Raw genomic sequence first — 12,731 nt, 5'->3', positions numbered from 1 at the left:
CTGATAAGCAGATACGAGCTGTAAGTTGCCCTTCGCGATTTTTTAGTGGCGACTAATCCGATCGACTACCTATACAAAAACAGTAATGTCATCATTACTGTTTTGTCGTCTACACTGCTTCTTTATGAAATCGCTAATCTCGCGGTCATTTTCTCCTTATGTATATGAAGAGTCTTGTGTGGACTCCTTACCGCCCGTGTAATGGGCGACCATCCAATAGTTACTCGACTGCGCCTACGGTGTTGGTGCTCGTGAATGAGGCAATATCTGCGCGCTTGTGCTCGTATGTGTCATGCTTTTCAATATTTTATTTCTTTTCCTTTTTCTTTATTGCTGCTTGAGTAACGAACATGGGATTTCGGGACAGCCGACTCTGACGTAGCTTACCTTATCATGTTTCTACATCTAATAAAAAAAATAAAAAAACAACAACTAACAAGCAAAAAACAAAAAAAAACAAAACAAGAACAGGCCTATGGTCGCAGTGCTTCCACAAATTGTACGCAGTAGAAAGGTTGATTGGTGCTTCGACATCGTAAAGCTTGCGTTAAGCCTACTTTGCAGTGAGAAAGTAAACGGTAGTAAATGTTTTCGAAAGTCAGATAACAGCTCCAACCTTGCCAGAGCACGGGCAGGCGATGGGCGGCGAAGTATAGCGTTAATCAGTAATTGGCGCGAAAACCCTTTGAAAGAAGCGTACGATCGACGCCCACAAAGATGGGAAGGTAATTAAAAAGCCATTACATACGACTTTTTCTTTGCGTGAAGCGTGTCCTAACGAAAGAGAGGACCCGGCAGGCCGTTAATTGGAGTGAGACATGTAGGTAAATCAAGATATGTATCTAGTCCTGTCTACGTGCAGTATTCATTTTTTATGTTTGCTGATAACCTCCTTTCGATTGACCGTAAAAAAAAAAGTACGGGAATAAATTCTGTAATACAGCCGTCGCCTTTGAACAGACATAAGGATATTTGCTTTGATATCTGTTTGTTTCATGACGTCTTTGACTGGAGTCGTTTCAAAAGACTGCGGCCGCGCTACAAATGTCGCGTAAAACAGGAGTGAGCTTTATGATCACTGAGCGAGCTCAATTATTGTTGAGGAATCCCCGCTATCACTGTTAGAGCTCGGATGCCTTCGCAATACAGCTTGAGTGTTGCCTTACCCCCCACCAGTCCAATACTTACCATAAAAGGCTACGGCACGGGTTATGAAGGAGGAAAAGGAAAAAGAGAGGGAGGCCAGCCAGTGTAAGTACCGGCTGGCTATCCTGTGCTCGGAACAGGGATAAAGGAATTTAAAGCTGGTAGAAGGAGAGAAGAGATCTATATAAAAAAAATGAATGCACTAAATGAAAATAGGAAACAAAAGAAGCCCACCATAATTTGGCACTACCGCCTTCAGTCACGAATTATGATGGACTGTCGATAATGTTGAATACGTCTCTATTGCGCAGCTAGGTGTGTGACATCTTTCTAATAGAACGAATTGAATTACCGGCTTACAGCGCAGGCAAGAGGTAATTAGTGCCTGTATAAGTATTACCAGAAAGTAAAAAAAAATATTCTTTCACCACTGCTGACAGAATGCGGTTCAATCCCGTCAAACAAAGCAGCTGATTCAATAAACTGGTCGTCCGTATGCTACAGCAATACTCGGCATATTAGAGCGAAATGGGGCCACATTCACTGAATGTGCGATGGATTAGATTTACTAGAAGCTCAACACCCGTAGGTGTGTTTGTGTTTTCTTCGCCACCAGAGGGCAGAATTGGCAAAAACAAGCCGCGCGCACAAATGTGTACATCATTGGCTGCGGGCCATTGCGACTTTTTCACGAGCTCTGCAAACGCGCCGCTATACACAACATCCAGCGCACTTGAGGAACCAGCGCTGCCCTGGACGCGTTATACGACCGCTTGAGTGTCCTACTAAAATATCCTGATGCCGTCTGTTAAGAAGGCCACGCAAATGGTACGATGTCTTGAACGGTAACTGTTTTAAGAAATCGCCTATTGCAGATAACGTAATTATCGACTTTGAGCTGGATTATTCAGAGAGGCGGACATTACCTGCATGATAAATCTAAACACATGCATATTCAACTAATTATGAGAAAAAACACCTGAATAACTTCGTAATTAATTACTTTATGGACACATTTTGAAATTTACGAATCGTAGCCGGTTAGCTTGCAAGATTATGTGCTTGAAATTAATTTCCAAGATGACACCAGTTTCGCGATATTATTTCCTAAAGCTTGAGACGAAACACATTGGCGTTCCTGTTACTTTTGTGCTTCAATGCATAAAAGAGCGTTTTGTTATAAAAGTAAGCGGAGCAACAGTGCATTTTTAAGGATATTTTGATGGCGCATATCTGCAAACTGGTGTCATTCTGGAATTTTATTGCAAGTTGATACGCCTCTCAAACTCACCGCCTACAATTCGTAAACTGCAATATGTTCAGTAACATGATTCAGTAATTGTTCAGTAATTAAGAAGTTAATCAAGTGAACTTTTGATAATTAGTTAAATTTGTGTTTAGATTTCTCGTGCCAGTAATATCCGCTCAAGGACTAGAATTACGTTATCTGCGACAGGTGATTTATAAAAATTCTTTAAAACTTAAAAATGTTCACCCAGTATACCAACCTTTGCTTTAGCTCTATGCATCTAGCAAAGATCTCTCTATGGCTAGGCGCGTAGTGAGCGACGCATGCACTTCCACGTTCTATCACGCCTATACCCAGTCAGGTCACAAGCTGGACACGTGGGCCCCAAAATGGGCGCGGCATTTTCTGACGTGAAATTGCAGATTGTCCTACTAAATACCGTTCCGTTCGCCCGCTAGGCTGTGTGTTGCGGGTCGCTAATAGCCGGCATAGGCGACAACAGAATGATTAGACAACAAGACAAATAAATCGCGGTGTCGGTTGACAAAATGGATCTAAGCCGGGCTGCTCCAATATGCTGACTTCAAATTCAACCACAGTCGACTTAGAATTCAACCACAGAACGAAGCGGCGTCAGAGCCAAGGGTCAACTGCTTAATTTGGCAGAGCAGCCGTGGGTTAGTCGCGAGTCGGGCGCACTTTGCTTCGCTGTCGCAATAGTCGAAACTCGCGCTACTCTGAGCGCTGTAGTTGCTAGTGTAAACAGTCTATAGTTTGCTTGAGGCAAGCGGACTCAGTTTGCTAAGGCGGCATCTTCGTCAATTGCGGTGTGCAGTGTGCTCGCTCAGTTATTGACGCAAGATGTCTTGCTTCCCTCTTCAGTGAAGACTCGTTGGAACCTCCTCGCTCCCGGGTGCCTATTCGCGGTTTCTTTCGCTTTCTTGTTTCGACTGTGCGCGCAAAAGAATAAAAAACCTGCAAGCAGAGCATTGCAGTGCTGTCTTCCTTTTATTTCGTTTTCTCGTATCATTTGAGAGAGTTACGATTTCTAACCCCCCCCCCCCTTTTTTTTTTCATTTTTCTTGAGCATATTTTTTTTCTTTCTTTCCCTATGTTCATTACAGCAGAGAAGCACAGCCGAAAAACTGCGTATATACCAGGGTTTTATTTTTTTCTTAAAACCGAGCAGATAAAAAAGAATGCCTGTGACAGATAGAGCTCTTTCACCTGTTCAACATAATAAAAAGTAATAGTAATAAATTATATAATTCAAGTAATGAAAATTCACTTTTGGCGAACTGTTATAAGGAACATCAAATCATTTTATAGCAGTCTTTTGGAGACATATATCTCTAAAGTGGTGTTATTCGTTGGATTTCTACTTAGCAGTTATGAATGCACTTCTCTTCGAATTCGCAATTGGAATATGTGCCTACAGGTAACAAATAAAAAGTTAATTAGTGAACTTCTATAAAAAAACAGCTGTCTAGACGTTTCGATTTCTCGTAGAAATAACTTCCGTTTCTTAGAGTAATCCACATGAAGAGGCCGAAATCCTATATGCTACATGCGATGTTACAAAAAACAAAAAATAGCAAAAAAAAAACAGAAAAGAACAAAGCCGGATCGAAATAAGAAAGAACACTCGGTATACACCACGGAAATATATAGCAGGGCACCAAGTAATAGAAACAGATGGTGAAAGAAGGATCAAGAGAGAGAGAGAAATAAGAAAAAGAAACATTTGGCGAAGGTTAATGGCGCATTTAGGTAATTTCGTATGCGACCCAGAAGAGACCACCCCGGACGCACTCGAAAGGTTCAATGCAGCCGCCTTTTGTGCCGTCACTGGCGTAACGTATTGGCGCGTGGGCCAGTTTTGTACGATTTGTTTCCGTATAATTACCGACATTTCGCTTCGCGCGCGGCTGTGATTTTTCTTTTTTTTTCCCTTAAGACGACCATGGCGACAACAGAAAAAAAAAACAAGAAAGATACTAAAAAAACAAAACAAAACAAAAAAACCTGTTACCAGACCGCGCATTATTCGCGAATGATAAATGACGGCTTGCATCAACGCTTGCCCCCTGCTTTCCTTTAGAGTACAGACCGGAGGTATAAAAAGCGGCGGGTGTTGGTGGGCGCGGGAGGCCTCGCATTAATGTTTCCTCCGCCCTTGACACCCGCTGATGTTCTTGATATCTTGAAATGACCTACGGAGGAAATTCGTTTGTTCCGCTTTCGTTTCTCACTCGTAACAACGTTTTTGTCTCGTTTCTTTTTTTTTCTTTTTTTTTACGTGCGTGTGGGAAGGAAGTGGGGAGGGGTCTCTTTAGTTGGTAAGAGAAAAGCTCGTGGTGGCTGCAGCGATAATGGCGGCGGCGACCCCGCGAAAAATGCGAAACGGAAAGGGACCTCCAAGACAGAAATACATAAAGAAGCATAGTGATAGTCTGGGAAACAAACAAAAAAAAATTAAAAAGAAGAACTATAAGCAGAGCGGCTATACTGGAGACCTCAATATCTTCTCGTGCACAGACGGGTCTCGCAGGCACGAGAAGAGAACGAGAGAAAAAAAAAAGAAGAAAGAGCTGACGGGAAATTAGAAAGGTTGGCGGGCGAGCGGGAAGGGTGCCCACAATACACAAAAGAGATTGTGGCCTGGCGTAATGCAATTTACAGTCTTGTTCAGTTCAGCGGTGAAGGAGAAGGGCGCGGCGTCGCGGAAAAGGGAAGGATATGGCAGTGGGCGAGGGGGGGGGGGGGGGGGGCAAGCCGGGGCAGGCTCGCTTTAAGCCGACTTTCCCGCTCGCCAACACCGCTTTAAGAGAAACGTGCGAAAGATTTCATTTTAAGGACGCCAGTTCGCGCGCGTTCGGGTCCCCGCATAAATTTTAAAGCGCAATAAGGAGCCGACGCCGTGGCGCGCGTGCGCTGTGAGCGTGGCGTGCGCTGCAAAACAAAAGCGCGCTCGGGTCGGAGAACGGCGGCGCTGGGGCCCCGCGCAAATAATCCTGGCGAAGATGAATGTGACCTGTAGGGAACGAAGACGCTCGTAATGGCGGCCGAGAGAAAAAGAAAAACGGGGAACGGGCGAGAGCGACGTTACGTGCACGAGGCGGCGTATAGTGAGGAGACGCAACGAACGACGACAATATATATATATGTATATATATTGGGAAGGACAAAGGATGTACGGGCTGCTCGACAAGGGTCGTCTTCCGAATCCAAAAGACGTGCGAGCGACGTCGAAGGATATATATACGGACTGTGGTGCGGATGGCGGCGTGGCCGAGGGCGGGATGGATGCTTGGGCTATTATAGTTGTTTCGAGGTTTGACAGGGGGCGCGGCGGTTCAGAAGAGGTTAGAGTTACTGTATATGCTACCAAAGGTAGCCCGTAGGGAGCATATACAGTACTCTAGAAGAGGTAACATTATCGCGTGAGTATTGATATATATATATATATATATATATATATATATATATATATAAGCTGTATAGGAAATCATCGATCAGAACGCCTTTATGCTTCGTCGTCTAATAAAAGTTCGACGTGTAATCGCTCCGTACAGCAGGTCTCTAAGTGACCATTTCCGAGTCTGCATGTAAGCCATTCTCACAAGTGTCGGTGAAACTGGCAACAGCACAACGCATTGGGCTAGTTTTGGAAATGTCCACGTTTGAAATTATGCTGATAATAAATGTGCGGAAATACAGTATCTGCACTCAAGTATTAGCCTTCAAAGATGCATGCGCGTAGTTAAAGCACGACGTTTCTGCGTTAGCGCAATATCGCTGTCTCATGTGGCTCTTCCAACTACTGTTTCCAGCTCTTCTTTTTCGAATTTTTGTTCCTCCTTTGCTTCCTATGCTGTCTTCGTTTCTTTCTTTTTGTTTTCTTGTGTCTAGTTCGAGTCGGATGGGCTCTTGCGGATGATGACGGCTAAAATACCGCAGTAATCATGTATGTGGAATGAAATTTAGGAAACAGCATCAGTGATTGAATTGCATCCACGTGTGACCTTCTCGGCACTTGAAAACGTAATGAGCGGTATGTTCGCGTGTAAGAACGACACACCCTTGAAAATCCGCGAAACACTTAATATAGGCAGCTAGCGTTGTGTTGAATTTACTCATTGAAGAGGTTTGCCCTTCAGCGAACTGCATGGTGACACTATATATAGTGGTGACCATGCAGCGCCGCACTTTTCGCTTTGCGGGTTCGTGTGCAAGTCGGTAGGCCGAAGTGGTGTATGTGTTTTGCTATCGGTTGGCAAGCGGCATGCAGACGCAGAAGTCGCTAATTTAATTACTCCGATGAGAGCTCAAATAAAAAACAACACTCGCATGACGAAAGGAACGAGGGTCGACGCATGATTATGCGATGCTGTTGGCTTTCTTTTCGCAATAACTGGCGTAGTAACAGTGCAAAAAAAAAAAAAAAAACATTAACCAGCGCAGGTTCTGCATACAACAACAGCAACAATTTCCTCGCACTTCGTTCGTTCAGCCTTGTTAAACACTAAAAAACAGTGTTGGTGACTCGTATAAGTACTGTGCACTTGAACTGTATATATATTCCGGGCTGCGCGCTCTGCTTCGCAGAAATTCAGCTGTTTTGACCCGTAGAAACTTTGGTGCCGATAGCTCGCCCGGCGTTGAAAGTACACATTTACTGACAGCGATATGTTGGGGCCACCTGCATGTTGCTTAGAGGCAGCAGTGTCGTTCAAATTTTGGGAGGACAAAGTTGATACTGTGCAGACCACTGAGCCTAACGTCGACTCGTCGCTGATCACCGGCGCGTTTAGGATATCGAAGAAAATGTATAAACGCTTATCTGTTGTGGCAAGTTACAAGATATCGTTGTTTCGCCTCTGTGCAAAGTGTATATAAATTTACTATGCCAGAAACGATATATTGGGGGAACATTTGGTAGCGATCTGCATAACCATTTTAAACTCCTCCGGTCATCGCGTTTGGCTCGTACGCCACCGTTATCGCCGTGTCCGGATTAGTTTGAACCAACTGGATGCAAAGTTTGGCAATGCATATAGTGATACTGAATGCATTGGTATCATTAGCTGTTCTGTATAGCGCGTTTAACAACAGCTGCTAAACGGAAGCAGCGTTTTATGGGGCGCTTGTTGTTGCGTGGGCCACTCTGTACATGCTGTCGTCTTGAACAAAAATTAATAGTAACCCTGCGGCCTTTAAATGCGGGCAGCTTGAAAGAGAAGATCTGCATTTTACACATTGGTGGCGCCATCCAGATAAAATTTTTGAAGAGTATGAAGGTTGTGTGGCAGCCACCCAGAGAGAAAACGTGATAGTTCAATAAAAAAAATACAATGACGCACTAATTAGGACGTAAGTATCGTTTACCGCATCCTTACACACAAAAAAAAACTTTTTTGATACTTATGAAGGACAAATCTACCCAGACAATGCTTAACCGTAGGTAATGGAATCGATAAAACACACAAGTTCGTTGGTATACTTGTCTACGTATCTGTTGAGAAGAACCATTTTAGAGAGAGAGGATAAACTTTAATCAAAAGAGAACGCGAGCGTAGGTAGCTCCTCCGCTCTGCAGTGGGTGGTCCCCTCAGTCCAGGAGTCCAGCGGCCTTAGCTGTCCTTCTCGCTCGGTTGACCAGGTTGAGCTGGTCCGTCCGAGTCGAAGCTGGACAGCGCTGCCTCCCATTGCCGTGTGGTGGGGTGTGTTATGGGCGTGAGCTGTGGTGTGTTTGCACAAGCCCATACCATGTGGTAAAGCGTTGAACATTGATCGCAGTGTGGACCGTTTTACGAATACATTGCGAAGTCTATAGGGTTAACATCCCGTTAGCATCTCTCTCTCTCTTGATTTTGTTTTTTATTTTGCTAGACCTCTCACAGCCTCTCACAGCTTGCGGCTGCTCTTTAAGCCCCAATACATCCGATAATGCAATGGTAATTGCCAGGTGATGCTTGCAAGAGTCTCCGAAACAATTATTTTCTACCAAGTTCTGTGCGGAAGCTGTCGGTGTAAAGTTGGCTACGCGCCGTGGTTGCTCAGTGGCTATGGTGTTGGGCTGCTGAGCACGAATCCCGGCCACGACGGTCGCATTTTGCTGGCGGCGAAATGCGAAAACACCGGTGTACTTAGATTTAGGTGCAAGTTAAAGAACCCCAGGTGGTCCAAATTTCCGGAGTCCCCCACTACGGCGTGCCTCATAATCAGATCGTAGTTTTAGCACGTAAAACTCCATAATTTATTTAATGTTGGCTATCAAAGAGATGGTATGCTCTTGGATTTTGCATTTTACTGTAATCTTTTTTTTTAACATACACTACCCTGGGCCGATAGCGTCCGCTACCCCACTATTGAGTCACTGGAGAGAACGCTATTATTCAGAACAACGTCTGAGTTGTTCTCCGCCGACAATCTCTCTCGAGCTGACTCCAAACACCCTAAGTAAGCTTCCTTATAATTTGGAACACTTCCAGCATCGGTGCTCTGTAAGCGTGAGGTGGTTACTCTCACCCATTGGAACAGACAATGAACCCCAACTTCGAAAGCGCTGACATTTCTAGACAACTGAGCATGCGCCTTTCGCCGCAATCTTGAGAATATACGAAAGTAGGATCGATTAAATTGAATTGTGGCGAATAACGTCCCAAAACTGTACAATAGTTTATGAGAGACGCCGTTGGGGTGTGTTCCGGATTAATTGCGACCATCTGGGATTATCTGACGCGCACACAAAGCAAGGTACCAGAGCGCTTTTGCATTTCGCCTCCATTGAAATGCGGTCGTCGTGGCCGGGTTTGAATCCTCGACCCCGTGCTCTGCAGCACAATGCTACTGAGCCACCGTGGCGAGTAATTAATTGCAAAATCTAAATTAGGGGGAGTTGTGTTAATGGTGGCGAGACTCCACAGCTATAGAGGACGCGAAACGAACGATATGTCACAGGCTTGCTTCACACACGTACCTAATATTCTACTTTCTTGCCGCTGAAGTGGCCCGAGTTAAGCTCCCGTCTGACAATTATGCATACAAGCCTGGTGACGGGCTCTTATCTGCCGCTGATCGTCAAAGATCCGCGCCGAAACCCATTATAGCACTGCGCCTTCCTAACGCACCTCACTTAACTAACTGGAAGTTTTATGCGGGAACGAGAAGACTGGGTACTTTTAAGGAGCTAAGTGAAATAAAATAAAAATATAGTGATAGAATTCCAAGCGCTGGGTCTGCGGGGCTGCGCAAGCTGTCGCTGTGACCGCTTCGCACTTTGACCGAAACTGCGAACTTTCTTACGTTTTTTTTTCGTTCCTGGCATGGACTAAGATGCCCCCCCCCCCTCTCCCCCATCCCTCATCATCCTTTGAACTAAAGTTCTAAATGATAACGTTCATACGCACGCGTGAAGCAATTTATAAATTTCAGCGAGAACTTTGTTTCTGCTTTCTGTTTTCTGTAACAGTACTTTGTTCGTTCTCCGTATCTGCATACGGAATTCCTCGGTGGTTGATGTTGGTACAAGGATGTCCCGACTAAATAAAAAATGCAGGTTGGCGCGCTCACTGTAATTGGAATATTTCTTTGTTTTCATGTCCGATAAAATTCATAAGGGAAAAAAAATAAGCCTTTATATGAAGCCTGGCTTTACAATATTCGTGATACTTTGGCATTTGCATTTAATTACGAGTCATATTATTTTGAAATACACAAGAACCAAGTTCACGTCAGGCTTAATGTAAGCAATTGATAACAGGGTAATGTATAGCATTACTTACCCACCTCACCTCATCGTGCTTGCAGAACCGATAACATTCTAATAATTAATGAAATTCTGGGGTATTACATGTCAAAAGCCCGATATGATTATGAAGCATGCCGTAGTGGGGGACACCGGTTTAGTTTTGACCAGTTGGGGTTCTTTATCGTGCATTGAATGCATGGTACACGAGCGTGTTTGCATTTCGCCCCTGTGTAGAAATCGGACTACGCGCGAGGATTAAATGACACGGACACGAAGCGTAGCCCTAGCTGCGTTTCATTAGCTTCTTCTTTGCCCTCCCTGACCAGCAGCATTTATGGTACTTCATCTTTTTGCATATAACTATGCAAGCAACAGGCGACATCTCCAATCGATGAATAGCTTACACTGGTCGCTTGATCCCTTTGCCGCTTTGAGTCTTGATGCGACAGGCTTGAATCAAACCATCACTGCCAAGAAAAACTTCCATCAAGCGTGCCAATGGCCAGATGCAACGGTAGCTTCTCTCATCTCTAAGCAACACCACATCGTCCACCTTCAAGCTTCGTTTAGACTCCTGAGGATATCGATGAAGCGACCTTAGCGCCAGAAGACATTGCTTCCTCCATCTCGCCCGCAGGTGATTGAGAAGCATGTTGCGGTGCTCAAGCTTTCTCACAATCTGGTTCTGCGTACTCTGTGGCCAACTAGTAGTGCCTTCATTACTTCGTTTCGCATGGGCCTCCGACGCGAAAGTGCGAAAGGCACACCGGTGTTGGGTCTCTGGCGACGTTTAGCTGCGGCACCAGAATGCGTGTTTATATAAGAACGTCACGGTGTCTAAGTGATGATGTCCCAGCTTGTTTCCACGACAAAAATAGCATTCGATCATATTCCTGGTCGTAGCGTTGAAGAACCAATACTTTTGGCGTTGCTCTTGGTTTACCGCTGCGCTCCTCAATAGTGAGTTTCTGATGAGTACAACATACTGTTCGCGACTCTCAACTCGACTCTAATGAACCGGAGAAGATCCTCCAGCTCTGCGTCTGACGAAGCTTTTTGTGGAACTGCTGTAAAATCTTCTTGACGCAGGAATTGAGGAAATCGTGTCTTCGCAACGTGGCTGAGTTTTTCGCGTGTGTACGTAAGCACGATATTGTACGGTAACGCCTGTTGCAAGATGTCAATTAGCATAGCAGAGTACGTTAACATCTGAACATTCAGGGCGCTTATACAGCGGTTATTGAACTGTGCGGCGTCGTATAGTTTCCGTAGACCTCGTATGTTCGTTGCCTCCTTCGCGGTGCTTAGGTTGCGAAGGGCCGTGAAATGGTGCTGCACAATTCTAGTTCGGTCCCCATACATTTCTTTTAGCAATGCGAAGGCATCAGCATAGCAAGCCTCTGACGTTGGCACTCAGCGATCGCTGCCGCTGCTTCACCTGCCAGGAAACTTCCTAGGTAATCAAACTTGGTGGAAGAAGTCGGAGCATCGTTTAAGTGAACAATTTGTTCAAATTGCTCCCAAAATGATGTCCACCGGCTGAGGTCGACCTTAAAAATTGGTAATTCCAATTTCGGTAATTGGGGTCCTGCTAATCTGGTGAAGGTCTCCTGTCTAGTTGCGACGCGTTCGGGCATTTGCGTAGAGTTGCTTTTTTCTCTCTCTCTAGGTAGGTGATTCGGCAGCGAATTTCAGCCAGAATGCTCACGGCTTGATCATTATGCTCGGCTGCTGTCGCGTGCTGCGCGTCGAGCTCTTCAGTTGGAATGAGCTCCTCGATAAATTCGTTCAGCTCGGAAGGATCGTCGTTGCTCGCGGTAAGACGATCGGGCATGCCTGAGAGCTTGTCCACGTGGATGGTTGTCGCGTCCAGCAACGACACCACGCTTCCTGGCGGAACTTCCTGCGCTCGCCTTGCAGAGCGCTTGGCCTTGAGTCGATCCATGTCAGATTTGAGTTCTTGGCTCCTTGAGCCCTAGCCGATCTTCCCATCCGTGTTCATTCGAATCCTCGCCGCCGGCCGCGCGAAGTGGCAGAGTACAGATTCGGTCGGTTCGGCGTGCGGAAGAGTAGGACGAGCCCACATGTGGGGCTTTCGGCACCAATAAATGTCTAAATCGGACTACGAGGGGATTAAAAGACACAGACACCAAGCGTAGTCCTAGCTGCTTTTCATCGTCTTGGTTTTCGTTCTCCCTGACTGGCAGCATTTATTGCACGTCATCATCGTCTTTTTAGCCCGCATTTAAATGCAGTCGTCACGGTCGGGATTTGATCCCTCGCCTTAATCCGGCTTGGTAGCGCAAAGCCAAAGCCGCTACGCCACCACGGCGGGTCTACATTCGAGTACCAAAAGCTCGTTTATTTCAACTACGAGATGAGGAGCAGTCGGCACAAACGTTTTTCTTGAATTCATCAATTATAAATGCCGCAGGCTTTCAGTATGTACGCGTTTCCGAGCGGTGAAATTGAATCCTCTGTATCGAACACGTTAGCGCCTAGGGATTAACGGTTTCATCTTTTCTGCGCGTCAATAGCGGTCATATAAACCATAAGTTTATACAAACGATTCGCTAATCGCAT

The sequence above is a fragment of the Dermacentor silvarum genome, chromosome 1 (assembly GCF_013339745.2).
Source record: "Dermacentor silvarum isolate Dsil-2018 chromosome 1, BIME_Dsil_1.4, whole genome shotgun sequence".
NCBI lineage: Eukaryota > Metazoa > Arthropoda > Arachnida > Ixodida > Ixodidae > Dermacentor > Dermacentor silvarum.
Note: the sequence above shows the minus strand (reverse complement) of the source record.